This window comes from Bidens hawaiensis, unplaced genomic scaffold (genome assembly GCF_021521415.1).
Source record: "Bidens hawaiensis isolate Kalapana, Puna unplaced genomic scaffold, B.hawaiensis_p1.1 tig00038205_1, whole genome shotgun sequence".
NCBI classification, from domain to species: Eukaryota; Viridiplantae; Streptophyta; class Magnoliopsida; order Asterales; family Asteraceae; genus Bidens; species Bidens hawaiensis.
This window is the reverse complement of record NW_027505537.1, coordinates 77,086-90,586: the sequence shown is the minus strand read 5'-3', so window position 1 is coordinate 90,586 and position 13,501 is coordinate 77,086. Positions and strand designations below refer to the sequence as shown.

The 13,501-nt window shown below is 33.7% G+C and overlaps 1 pseudogene across 1 annotated transcript; it reads right to left on the bottom strand.

Moving 5' to 3' along the window:
• Window positions 1-12,187: 12,187 nt before the first annotated feature.
• Window positions 12,188-13,001, bottom strand: LOC143613815 (putative cell wall protein; annotated as a pseudogene). Its single transcript, XR_013150184.1, has 2 exons — window positions 12,500-13,001; window positions 12,188-12,445 (listed from the first exon to the last, which is right to left on the bottom strand). The product of XR_013150184.1 is annotated as a putative cell wall protein (transcript).
• Between the last annotated feature and the right edge of the window lie 500 nt (window positions 13,002-13,501).

Genomic DNA, 13,501 nt, shown 5'->3' with positions numbered 1-13,501 from the left:
CATCTTCGCCACCACTAATCACCGCAGCCACCGCCTCCATTGCTACCGCCACCCACCGATGCCACCCACCACTACCCCCACACCACCACCACCTTGAGTCACCATCTGTCACACCCCAACCTAAGGCGGAATATGTCGGGGCGCAACATAATTGTATCATAGCTCAAAAAACACTAAAGTAAAATACACATGTCAATATCTAAATTATTTATTTCATATATCAGGTACACAAAGTCACAAACATTGTCTTGAAGTAAATAAACATTACAAATGAAAAATAATTAATTTATTCTAAAAGTCTTTATCCGTCATGCAACCTAAAGTCCAACTATTCTTTATCTCGTTTTCTTCATCCAATATAGCTACCTGCGCCATGCGTGAAAGTACATAGTTCGTCAACATAAAGTTGAGCAAGTAATCACGTTTTTTGAATACATATAATATTAAAAATGACAATTCCTTGCGTAAATATGAAATATTACAACTAGCATAACAATAATATAACAATAATATAAAAGTTGTCTTTTCATTCGAATCACATGGATAACGAGCTACTCCGACGACGTATGATCATACTAATGAGGATGAGGATGAGATACTAACCACCAAAACAAAAGTAAACACATAGTCACATTTTCACGTATAACAAATTGAGCAATATCATATAACGCAAATAATGGAATTGTAGCAAAAAAAAATGATTAACGCATAACGCCCCCCAAAATATAAAACGGTAAAAAGGGGGATGTGAATTACTTACTTTATGTGTGGATTAAAGGAGGATGAGATAATAATAAATAGTGAGAAAGAACACGTTCAAGCCTTCGAGATACGTCAACAAAGATGCCCTAATTGATACGATAGTATTAATAAACCAAGAAAATTAACGAGACAAAAAGATTTGAAATTTGATGTGTTACTATGGGTTTGATCATCATTATTGTAAGATAATTGGATTGAAAGATTTAAAGTCGTTTAGAGTTTAGTTTCATTATTACAATCGTTATTTATTATTGAATATTATTACCTCTACCATTAATAATATCAGTCCTATTATTATTATTAATTTTATTATTTGTTAACTAAGATAAGCGATTTATTTTATTCATATCCATATTTTCACGTAATGAATTTAATAATGCATAACCGATATTTAGCATTAATAAACATTATATATACTTTGATGAAACATTGGTGTTAATTATTTATAAAAAGGTACATATATGTATATATGTTACGAAAATTTATTTGAGCCTTTAAGCAGATCGATTTAGATAAAAATATATTTTTGTTTCATGTTATCTATGTATGTGTAGGTATATGTTAATTATTTATTTATGTATATATACATATATATATATATATATTTATATAAAATATATATATATATATATATATATAATATATATATATGTTTATGTATATATGTATACATACTTGTAGGTAGGACGAAGCCATGGCCAAAATAATACCTCTTAGGTACGGTTCACTAAAATAATGTTTATTTATTATTTTTATTATTACTAAAGTAAATTAAAAACAATATAGTAAATTAAAACAATAGATTACAAAAAAATAAACAAACCGGGTCCAGGGAGGGTAGAACCTACGCCCTGGGCCGGCTTAATGACTTCAAACGAAACGCACCAGCCAACGGCTTCAATTTGCGTTTAATATGCTCTGCAAAACTATTTAAACAGATCCTGACCAGAACCCAATTTCAATTGAAAACCCTAGGAATTCAATCCGTTGATTGATTCATTATTCGTTTAAATTAGTTTAGGGTTATTGTTAATGGATCAAAAACGAACTATAAGCATGCTTTAATTACCGTTTATGGTTGTGGATTGAGGGTTAACGAGCAACAGTGGGTCGCGAAGGTTCTTGGCTTCATTGATGGTATAGACGGCTGTGTAATTAACAATTGAGTTAGGGTTTAGTTTCGTGAGTTTGAGAGGAATGTGTGTGCATGATTAATTGAATTATACTTGTGTATTTATAGTGTTCTAGGATTGATTGAGCCGCGGGTTTTATCTCACGAATTAGCCGTGATTTTGGTTCGTTTTTCAATGAATAAAGTGTCGGTGAGACTTGTTTATGATCAAGGAAGATTTGACAAGATCAGTTTGTAATAGTATGCCCAAGAATTGAGGTTCAAGAAAGGTGTGGGGGGGGAGGGGGTATGCCGGCTGTAGGTTAGAGGGAGAAGAAAGATTATTTTATTATTATAAATTTGAATAATATTTGCATTTTGGTCCTTGAGCTTTGGTTGTGGATGCAAAGTAGGTTAAGGTTTAGTTTAGTGGTTAGTTTAGCAATTCTTTGATGTCGGGAAGTGAAAATAAATAATCAATGACCAAAAAGATTAATAAGTTATTGATTTATTAAATAAATTAGTTCGGATAATAATAAAAAGTTTTAAACGGGCCGGGTTATCGGGTCCCAAATTGACGAATGTTACACCACCTATTTTATTTTATTTCTTCGTCTACAAAACAATACAAAGTAATGTTTAATTTCATTCTCATGTGGTTGCCAAACAAGACAATATGATGATAATAATCCATTCAATTATCTCGTCCATTCCATTCCCTTCTCTCTTCTATTCCGTTATCTCATTCAAAAACCTAAGTTTGTGTGATGGAGATTAAAAGAAAATATAATATTTTAATTGTTACCTTTCGTTTCAAAGGCATAAGTAACGATTTTGTTACGGGTGCGACAATGACTTACAAAAATTATTTTTTTAATAACTATAATTACATATATTATATATGTTCCAAAAAAATGAAATAAAAATTTTGATTGGAAAATATAGTAAAAACCACTGGCTTATTTAAAAATAAATAATAAAAGCATTTACAAAAATAATTTAATATTTTTTATTTTCCGTTGTTTTATTTGTTATTAATATTTTCCAAAACTAGTGTGAAATAAAAAAAAATGTATAGAGCTCGTGAAACTACATAATGTAGCTCGTAATGTTATTTATTGGCACAAAGTGGTTCTTTTGATATATAAAGGATGAGAGTTAGACCGTAGTAAGAAATACTGGAGAATTAGTTGGAGATACCGAGATAATATAGATGTTTAGTTTAGTGTAAACACTTCATTTTACTTAACTGTAATTAACTTAAAATAAAACGAAAACCTTGTTAAAAATCATTACGGCTTAGGATGTATGGGGTTCACACATGTTCAAGAATTGAGACAAATAAAATTTCAAGCATCTTGAATCCTCAAGGGGTCCAGGGCCGCAACTCCCCGTACTTGGTCCTAGGGGTGCCACCCTTGGCAGGGACTCACTTTAGATTTTCTTAGTCGAGATCCTATGAAACTACCATCGGACCTGTATGGTTGTTGAAAAGTTGAACTGGAACTAATTAGTAGCAACTTGTGTAGTCTACAACTATGATCACTGTCTACTTAATTGTGCAATTAGCAGCAATTGTGCCAGACTTCCATCAGTAGCAACTACGGTCAGCAACAACTGCGATCAAAAGTAAACATGCAGTCAAAACTAACTAGTCGATAATAATATTAATCTACTTGTAAAATTGTTGTGTAATAAAATTTCGTTACTTGCAATATTATTCTATTACTCTATTTTTTATTTTTTTTGTTATGTAGTACTATAATTATGCTATACAAGTACTTACCAAAATGCCGCCGCATCTTCATTTCGCTTTGCTTCGTAGATTTTTGACTTTGTATGTTAACTGCGTGCACCCATAATTGGTAAACGTTTTCAGATACATAATTTAAACAAACGAAAATTGAAAGACATCCAAAATTCCAACATGGCTTTCACCATTTACTAAACTTTTTCCTTCGTGGATTTGTCTTTGTTTTCCTGCTTTATAACTCTATATATTACATTATAAACCTATGATTTAAATGGCTTAAATAAATAAGATATTATTTTACAAATTAAATCAAATAATTAGTAATAATGATTTACAAAGATAAGCGAGAACTAAATCTGTTATTAGATATAGAAAGAGAAACCGAAAAAGTTAATAACAGTATTTACTAGTAAGAAATAATAATAAGAAACAAACTTATTTATTAGATAGATAAAATGAAACATGAAACTAAATAATGCAAAATCTTAATGTGAAGAGACGGGGGGACGTTTTTTATTTAAACGTCCATAAAATGCACATGCTGGTCTACCCGCAGACACATCTTGGAATACATGAGGTGGAATCGATCACAAGAGATTAATAGTTTTTCTTGAAAGAATACATCAAGATCACTACTTTAATTTCATCAAATTTCTTTACCTAATTTGGTGTCTATGTATTCTAAAACATGAAATGTAGATGTCGGTCCCAAATTTATTAATATCATAAATGTCAACCTAATGAATCAGATGCACGTGTGTATATATATGCATACATAAGTATTTTATATACACCGGATGGTGGCCACTAGTAAAACATTTGAATACGAGTATGTGTTACTCAGGGCCGTCTCTGAGAATTCAAATACCTGGGCCGAGCATAGAAAATGGCCCATAGGCCTTAACGAGTAATGAAATATATAAGATATTTTTTTAAACGACATTAACGTTATAACAATAAAAGTAGCAAAAATATAGTAATAAACTCAAATATAATAATAGCTAACGTCTAAAAGATGATTTGTGAAGCTCTTCTATCATTCTTGACAGCAACTTGTTTGATCACCTCTTCGCAATTTATACTATCTATGATTTCGCTATCGATGGCCATCATCACCAATCCAGTAAGTCTTTCTTAGGACATTGTGGATCGCAAATAAGATTTTAATACATCAACTTTGTTAATTATACTCAATTACACAGTACTTTATAGATAATACACAATTGTACTTGGTGAGCCGGTGGTAATCTTTGATCTCACAAATCAGTAAATTACAATATATTTATATAAATATCTATATTAAAAAAATAAATATCTCATTCTATAATTCTATGGAAGTAATCAATAAATAAATAATGATCTAATGAGTAACGGACAAGGAAACTTGTCGACTTGACACCGAATCCTTCAAGCTTCTGTCTAATGTCTTTGCCTCTTTGGTCTCCCCCCTCCACTTAGAGCTTTTGTTCTTCACAACGAGGTATGTCACAATTAGTTTGAACCTAATACCACAAATGGATTATGATAACACAAAAATTTGACCTAATATGTAATAAGGGGAATAAAATTTATTCCTATTATATATATATATATATATAGGGGAGGGATCTTTTGAGAACCATGTTGAGTTGTAAGAACTTAAGAACTCCATTCTAGGCCACACATTTAATAAGGTGGATTGGAATATGTGGTTGAGATTAAATATGGTAAAAAAGTCAAAGTAGGAGAGAGAATAAAAATGTAAGTGGTTACACTAACATTTACGTCTGTTACACATGTGTAAAAAGTCGGCTCGGTGTGTAAAAAATTCTGTAATTTTTTTACGTGTATGTAACTTACATATATTATGCATGTATAAAAAAAATTCGAAAAAAAAATCGTTATACTGAGTTCTTTCAAGTTCTTAAAACTCAAAGGGGTTTTCATTTGAAAGCTCCCATATATATATATATATATATATATATATATATATATATATAGGGTAAGGATCCTAAGAGAACCATTGGCAAATTGAGAACTTTGAGAACCATTTTGGACCACTAAAAAAACCCTCTAAAAATATTAAAAAAATTATAAAACAAACAAAACCGAAAATTTTAAAAAAGTAAAAAAACCAAAATTCTTATATTTCATTCCGGTTTCATTAAAAAAAACCGAATTTTTTTTCTTTTTAATTCATATTATATCTATACACATATGTATACTTTCATTTAATCTTTAGTTACGTAATATACACATATGTACATTATCATTTACCTTAAATTATACATATGTGTATAGGAAAAAATACGTGTGTACATATTATACATATATGTATAATAAAAAAAACCGACTTTTTTTTCTTTTTAATTCGTATTATACCTATACATATATGTATACTTTCATTTAATCTCTAGTTATGTAATGTACACATATGTATATTATTATTTACCTTAAATTATACATATGTGTATAGGAAAAAAACATGTGTGTACATATATGTACATATTATACATATATGTATATGTATAATTTAGCTAAACCGAGAATTTTTTTTACGTTTTTTTTAGAAACCAGGATGATAAATAAGAACTTTGGTTTTTTTACTTTTTTTATTTTTGTGTTTTTTTTTTGTTTTATGATTTTTTTTTTTATTTTTGGTTTTTTTTGTGGTCCAAAATGGTTCTCATAGTTCTCAATTCCCAAAAGGTTCTCACATGATCCTGATCCTATATATATATATATATATATAAATGGTAAGGTTAAAATGAAAACTCACTTGAGTTGTGAAAACCCTACTATGTAACATCGTTTTTTTTTGTTACATGTAATTTATGTTGTAACATTTAATACAAAACATCGAAAATAAAAATAAAAAATGTTTTGCTATTATTTAACATTTTTTTACTACTTTTTATATATGTTTTCAGGAGAGAGAAAAAGTTATATTTATATTTATATTTTTTATTCACTTTAATTGTGGAGCACAAGATTTAAACATTAATTAAAAACATGTGGTTGAGAATGAGTTTCTAGAGTTTTCACAACTCAAGTGGGTTTTCATTTTATACTTAGCCTATATATATATATATATATATATATATATAATTGTGCCCCCGAAAAGTAAGTGTCCCGGCCGGTTGTCCGGGTTGCACCACCCAAGAGCCGGCACTGGTGTTACTGATAAACAAATTATTGACGAGTTAAAAGAGTAGAGATGAATACGATATCAACAGTCTAAATATGTGGTTGAGAATGCGAACTATGAGAAAGTGGGTTTGTCTTACATTGGTGAAATGGAAAATGGCTTGTCCCTCATTGATAACAATCTAACATGATAAACTAGTGAGCTCCTTATAAGGAGGGAGCTCACAAGGTTATATTTTTGTAGGACATGACACACTTGGTGGCCTTAGCAAGGGTGCATAGCACTAGACGCGTACGCTTGGGTCAGGGCTGGCTCCGAGAGTTGAAAAAAAATTTGGGATGAAGGCGAAAGATATTTTGGGTTTTAAGTAAAAGAAGTATTTTCTTGGGTTTAAACAATTTAATTTTTAAACTGGCTTCATTGGTTATGATTGAGTTGTGTAAAAACTTGTGTATAAAAATAGGCTTAAACATGTCTCAAATCCCACAACCTTTTGGTTGCGTGTCATACTCTTTTGCCACTAGATCAAGCTAGTTGTTATGTAATTTAGTTCAAACATTAAATATGCATATCGTTTTTCATAAAAATACATATAATTTTATTTTTTAAAATTCGGGCCTAGCGGGGTGTCGTGCCTGGGGTCGTCGACCACCTATCCCCCATAGGGCTGGCCCTGGCTTTGGCAATGGGAGAAATGTAGCTTTGATGGCCGGCACACTTCGCGCACTCACATCGCCATGAGCCGCTTGAGAGTTGCCTTCGTGTTTTTAAAAAAAAATCATAATCATAGGCATCAACAATCGTTTATCGCATGTAACTGGTGCAAGAAAACTTTCATGACATGAATCGAGGACAATTGTATGATTCATAAACTAAGAACAATCAACATACCCTAGAACAAATTGATACTAATAGTAATTCTGATTTCACAAAGTCAACAATGCAAGGAATTCTTGACAATCATGAAGTACGAACAATACTAACAATCAAGTTGAACTATTTAATCACAATACAATCAATCAATCAAAACCAAAAGTATAGAAAATAAACCTAGGTTATACAATCTTACACCTGGGAGTGATTCGAGATGGATTAACCACTCATGTTGTTGATGAAATCTTCAATCTTGTTACAATCCGGAGTTGATTTGAAGAATAGTTGTTTTTCTCTCTAAGATTAATGGACTCCAGCTTTCACAAAGGGAACTTTAGTTTCAGCAGTATAATATGGCTCACCAAATGGTACTTTAAAACCTCCTGACCAACGCTGCTTCTCTATTTATGGTGCCTAATCACAAATCATTCCTGGACTTCGCATTATTTAACTTCAAGCTTCCACATTGCGTCTTTAACGTACTAGAACCTGAAAATTCAAAGCATGCTTGAAGTACCACAACTCTACTAAAACTTAATAATAAAAATAGTAAAATAAACTAATTGAACACAAGAAATATAACCAATCATCACAACCCACTCATTTTGTTTTCTCGCATAAGAAATTCTTTGTAAGTTAATGCAAGTTTCGTACCCAGACACATTGAGTTGGGAAGCTCACTAACAGTAGTGGCGTGTGTGACATGGGCTTCTTACAATGAGGAGGAGTCTGATTATTCCGGATTAAGGTCTTAGAGGTTGATATAACCACATTGTTTGTTGATTTGTTGTTATAATCAAGTGTAAATGGTTTGATAGGAGCCACTAGGTTAGAATGGATCGTAGCTATATATCAAATTAAATTTGAAGTAAAAAAAACTAAAGATTTGTTCATTCTCACCTCACAAGCACGAGAAATGTGTTTGTGTATAGTATCTTACGACGTCAAATGATTTGAAACATTGGTGGTCTTTTGTAAATTTGAAGCCAATGGAGATATATGAACTAGAAACATATGTTAAATGAAGCCATCGATTAGAATGATATTTATGATGAAAAAATCTTCCAAATAAACAAAAGGTAAACTTGTCAGCAATCAAAGAAGTGAATGAGAAGAACATTTCGCATTTGTTGTCATGGGAGATGCCATCTAAGTTGATGAGGACGATACTTAAGATGACAACAATTATAGTAATGAGCAGGGGTGGCTCATGGAACAGTAAAAACAAGTTGGGGTTTAGGCCCACACTTAATTAAGGTTTCAAAGTCAAAAAAAGATTATACATAGATATATTATAATGGGTAAAATAAACACAAAGTATTGTATTGGTGTGGTGGTAGGCTTGGTTGTTACTAAAGTACATTAGTAGTTCAAAACATGTAATAAGCAAATTTTTTTCCTTAACATTTATCGTGAAAATGCCACAAAATCTTGTTTCGATTTAGGCCTTCACATTCGTTGAGCCGACCCTGGTAATGAGGAATAAAGAACTTAAGGTAGTGTTTGTTTTTTCTCTGAAGATCTTCCTGGCCTCTTATGTCTGCACCGCGCAGATGTTATAGTCTGAAGACTGTTTGTTTTCCGGAAGAAATTTCATTAAAAAACGTCTGCGCGTCCTCTTCTTGGAGAAGACTTGGACCATCAGCTTCTAACATCTTCCCACATCTTCTCATCAAACCCTTCCATCAACCTTAGCAACTCCTCCACCCCTCTCCTCTCTTCTCCAACATCGCCCCCTTTCCGACTACCCCACACCTCCGTCGCCCCCTTTCCGGTCACCCCACACCTCCGCCGCCCCCCTTTCCGGCCACCCCACACTTCCCCCGCCACACCCCTGCTGCCGTTATCCCCTATCCAGCCACCCTACACCTCCGTCGCCCCTCCCCTGCCTCCGCCGCCCTCTCTCCGATCACCCCATATCTCCACCACCCTTCGACTGCAGCAGGTCCGCCGTCTCCGCTGCCCACTGCCACACATCCACAACTCCAGTCTGGGTATTATTGTTTTGTTGATTTGTGTACTTTACCTATATTTGTATGATTTGTGATGTAATCGGTTTGAATTTGTGTATTGGATTATACTATTGAAAGTTTATAAGATCGGAATTTGTTGAAATCAGGTTTAATTAATGTTCGTCGAGTGATTATTGATGTCGTGTATATCAATTTAGGTTTATTTTGTGTAAACGAGCTTGAGCTTGGCTCGTTTTGACTTACGAGAGCTCGAGAGTTATTTTTCAATTATTGTTGAATTTTTATTAGTTTTTTTTAAAGAAATTGATTCGTAGAATTTGATTTGTTGAATTATTATTAGTTTTTGTTCAATTATTAGTTTGTATAATTGTCCAATTATCATTAGTTTTTTGTTTAAAAAAGTTTGTAGAAAGTTTAGGTTTAATGAAGATCTTGTTACATTAGGTTTGCATAAAGTTTAAGTCTTTTGAAGACCTTTTTTATTTAAAAATTCGGTTTATTTAAATTTCTGTTAACTTTAACAGTTTGCAGACGTGTTAAAAAATAAACAGTATTCTTTTTGCAGACTGCAGAGGTTTGGTTCACCTCTTTTGCTACAGGTGTCTGCAGATATGGTCTGCAGACTGTAGATATTTTACCTTTTAAAAAACGAACAGCACCTAAGTGATAATATATATGAATATATAGAAAGAAAAGATGACTGGATTTTGTATGACCATTTTTATGATAAGAGCATTTTTTGTAGCACATACTAACCAATTTTTATTGTATGCATGTTGCTTTTTCGTATTATTATATAATATGATTGTAAATTTTGGTGGCGCTAAGTGCCTATTGGACCATTTGACGGCACCATATTGGTCAAGAGGTATTTTTTTTGGTGCATAAAAAAAAGACCAAATATTAATTTTATTTTGTTTTAGTTCCAGTAGCTTAATGAACGAGACGGAAACCAATCGCATTCTTGTAGGCTCACCACCTTTTGTTTTAGTTTTTGTACCGTAACGAGTGTAACGAAAATCGACCGAATGTTAATTTTCTATTTATTTTTTTGTTTTAGTTCCGGTACCATAACGAACATGACGGAAACCGACCGGATTTGCCTAGACTCACCGCCTCAACGTCCGTGATTGACAACGCTCGTGTTTTACCAACGTCCGAGTTTTACCAACCGACACCACCCTATTGGACCATCTCAATTTTCATATTTTTTTGGTGTTTGTTCTGATATTATAACACACATAACTGAAACTGATCGAATTCACATAAAATTAACGCCTCAATGCTCGGGACTGACAATGCTTGTGTTTTACCGACTTGCCTGACGCAACGCGCTGGGTAAAACACTATTTGTTATAAATATACATCTATAAAATACCGAATTATGGTCCATTTTGTAATAGGTCTGGATCTCAAAGGCCGTTGCTACTAACACATAGGAGAGTTTTCCAATTTCTATATATTTTTATTGAAATACATAGGCTAGTTTTAATGTTACTTTGGTTACGACCAAGTGAACAAGCTAGGATAACTATATATAAAGATTTGACATTGTACTTTAGAAAACTATCATGTAAACAATCGTTATGATGTCGAAATTTCTATATGTAGATGGGCTGACACTCTCTTACTTTTAGTTAAATTATAAGATTGAATTAGCGAGTACCTTCAAATGTCATGCTATACCTGATCACAATACCAGTTCGCCAAAAGTACTTACATTTAACTATTTGCACTTTTGTAATTTAAGGAAAATGTTAGCCAGGATATTTATTTGTTTAGTACTAAGGTAGTGTTTGGTATGCATGAATGTCAGGTATAATAAAATCGACCATTGTAAGATAATGAAAATAAGAGCATTTTGTTGGTCAATGGAATAGAATCACCAATTACACAAAGAACTCATTCTCTCTAAACACATTAACACCATTCTATCCCTAGCCCCTAAGCACCACCGTCTACCTAGCCACCGCCGGCATCACAATCACCATCGTCATCGCTAGCACTACCACGTGACCACCACCACCACCACTGTCGCCATTACCACTATTTAAGCACCAACACTGTTATTGCCGCCACCACCACTGCCGCTACCACCAACATCGTTATCGCCTCGACCACCTAACCATCACCACCATCGTTTCCACCACCGTCATTATCATGTTTTTATTATTGTAAATTTTGTTTACTTTATGACAAAAGTAGTTTCTATCATTTTTATTTCATTCATTCGTCTTTTTCATGACGACCAAACATCCCAAAGTAATAACTCGTTCTATTACCATAGATTAATCAAACAGGTAAATAGAATGAAAACGATGCACTTCATTCCCTTGTCTATTTTACTCTCTCATTCATTTAATTGCTATACACCAAACATACCCTAAGTATGTTGTCAATCACGCCTTTGGAAGAGGACTATATAGTCGACAGAAAATTTACTTCGTGTAGAGGAACCGTTTTGTGTAAACTGTATTATAGTTGGCCATGTGGTCCTCACCATGGAAAGAAAACAATGAAATTAATTTTCTCTTTATTAGTTGAAGCATACCAAAGTACAACTTAAAGATTATTCCTTATTCAACCAAACTAAATCATACATCACACAACTAAAAACATGTTACATCAAGTCCCTTATAAAGTACAATAAAATAACAAATTAAACAAACCACATTACCAAACGTGCTTGCTCATAAAACAATTTTCGTTTTTTTACTAGACACAAATGAAAAATGAGCTATAGCTCTTCAAGGATTAGTCGGGATAGGTGTGTCACGAATGCTGCCAACTGGATTTGGAACCTCGACACCAGGAGTGGTGCCAATGCCACCAGCAGGATCTGGAACCTCGACACCAGGGTTAACAGGAGTGGTGCCAATGCCACCAGCAGGATCTGGAACCTCGACACCAGGAGTGGTTCCAATGCCACCAGCAGGTTCCGGAACCTCGACACCAGGGTTAACAGGAGTGGTTCCAATGCCATCAGCAGGTTCCGGAACCTCGACACCAGGGTTAACAGGGACGTTGCCAGTGCCACCTGCTGGATTCGGAACCTCGACCCCAGGGTTTGGAACTAACGTGTCATCACCGCCTGGCAAGTAGCTCCCACCTCCAGACCCGCCAAAATTAGGGACCGAGACTCTTGGGAAACCATTGTTGCTGCCAGTAATAGGGTTGTAGGTGAAGGGGTTGAACCCATTCTTGGACTTGGGCTTGATTCCTCGTCCAATACCGGGAATTAGGTATCCGCGGTCGAAATAAAAGAAATTCTCAGGGTGTTTAACGGTCGTCGTCGGGTTTTTTAACTTTGGTGTTTGGAATGTTTCGGCCTGCCATTGTCAAGGATATCAAGAGATTCAAGATAAATATGAGAGCCATAACTGAGTACAAAGTCTTAGCCATTTTCTTAAAACTTCGAAATGGTAATTTTGAGGGATGGATGAATACACGTAAAAGTGAAGATGTGTATTATTTATAGTTAAGGTTACCCAAGACATCCCACCTACTTTCTCCATGCACAAGTTGGCTACAATAAATATGTGAATTATGATTTGGGTAAAATGTGCATATAACGCACTGTTAATATATTCAGGCGTCAGAAAGCATAAAATAAAAGGTGAACATGACGCAACTTCTTCATCGTGTCAACTAATTTTTTTTAAACCAGAGATTTCTTAACTTGACGGAACCTTTAGATAATTAAGAGGTTTCTACAAAGATGGTTAGAGAAATTCCGGTAACCATAACCCCGGTTAGTGTTTCTTCATTGGCGCCATCCGTGCATAAAGCTAGAACTTTATTTTTCTCCAGTTTTTTCAAACTTCTACAAAGATGGTTAGAGAAATTCCGGTAACCATAACCCCTGCTACTGGGGGAATACCGGCAACACAGTTTTTACAAAC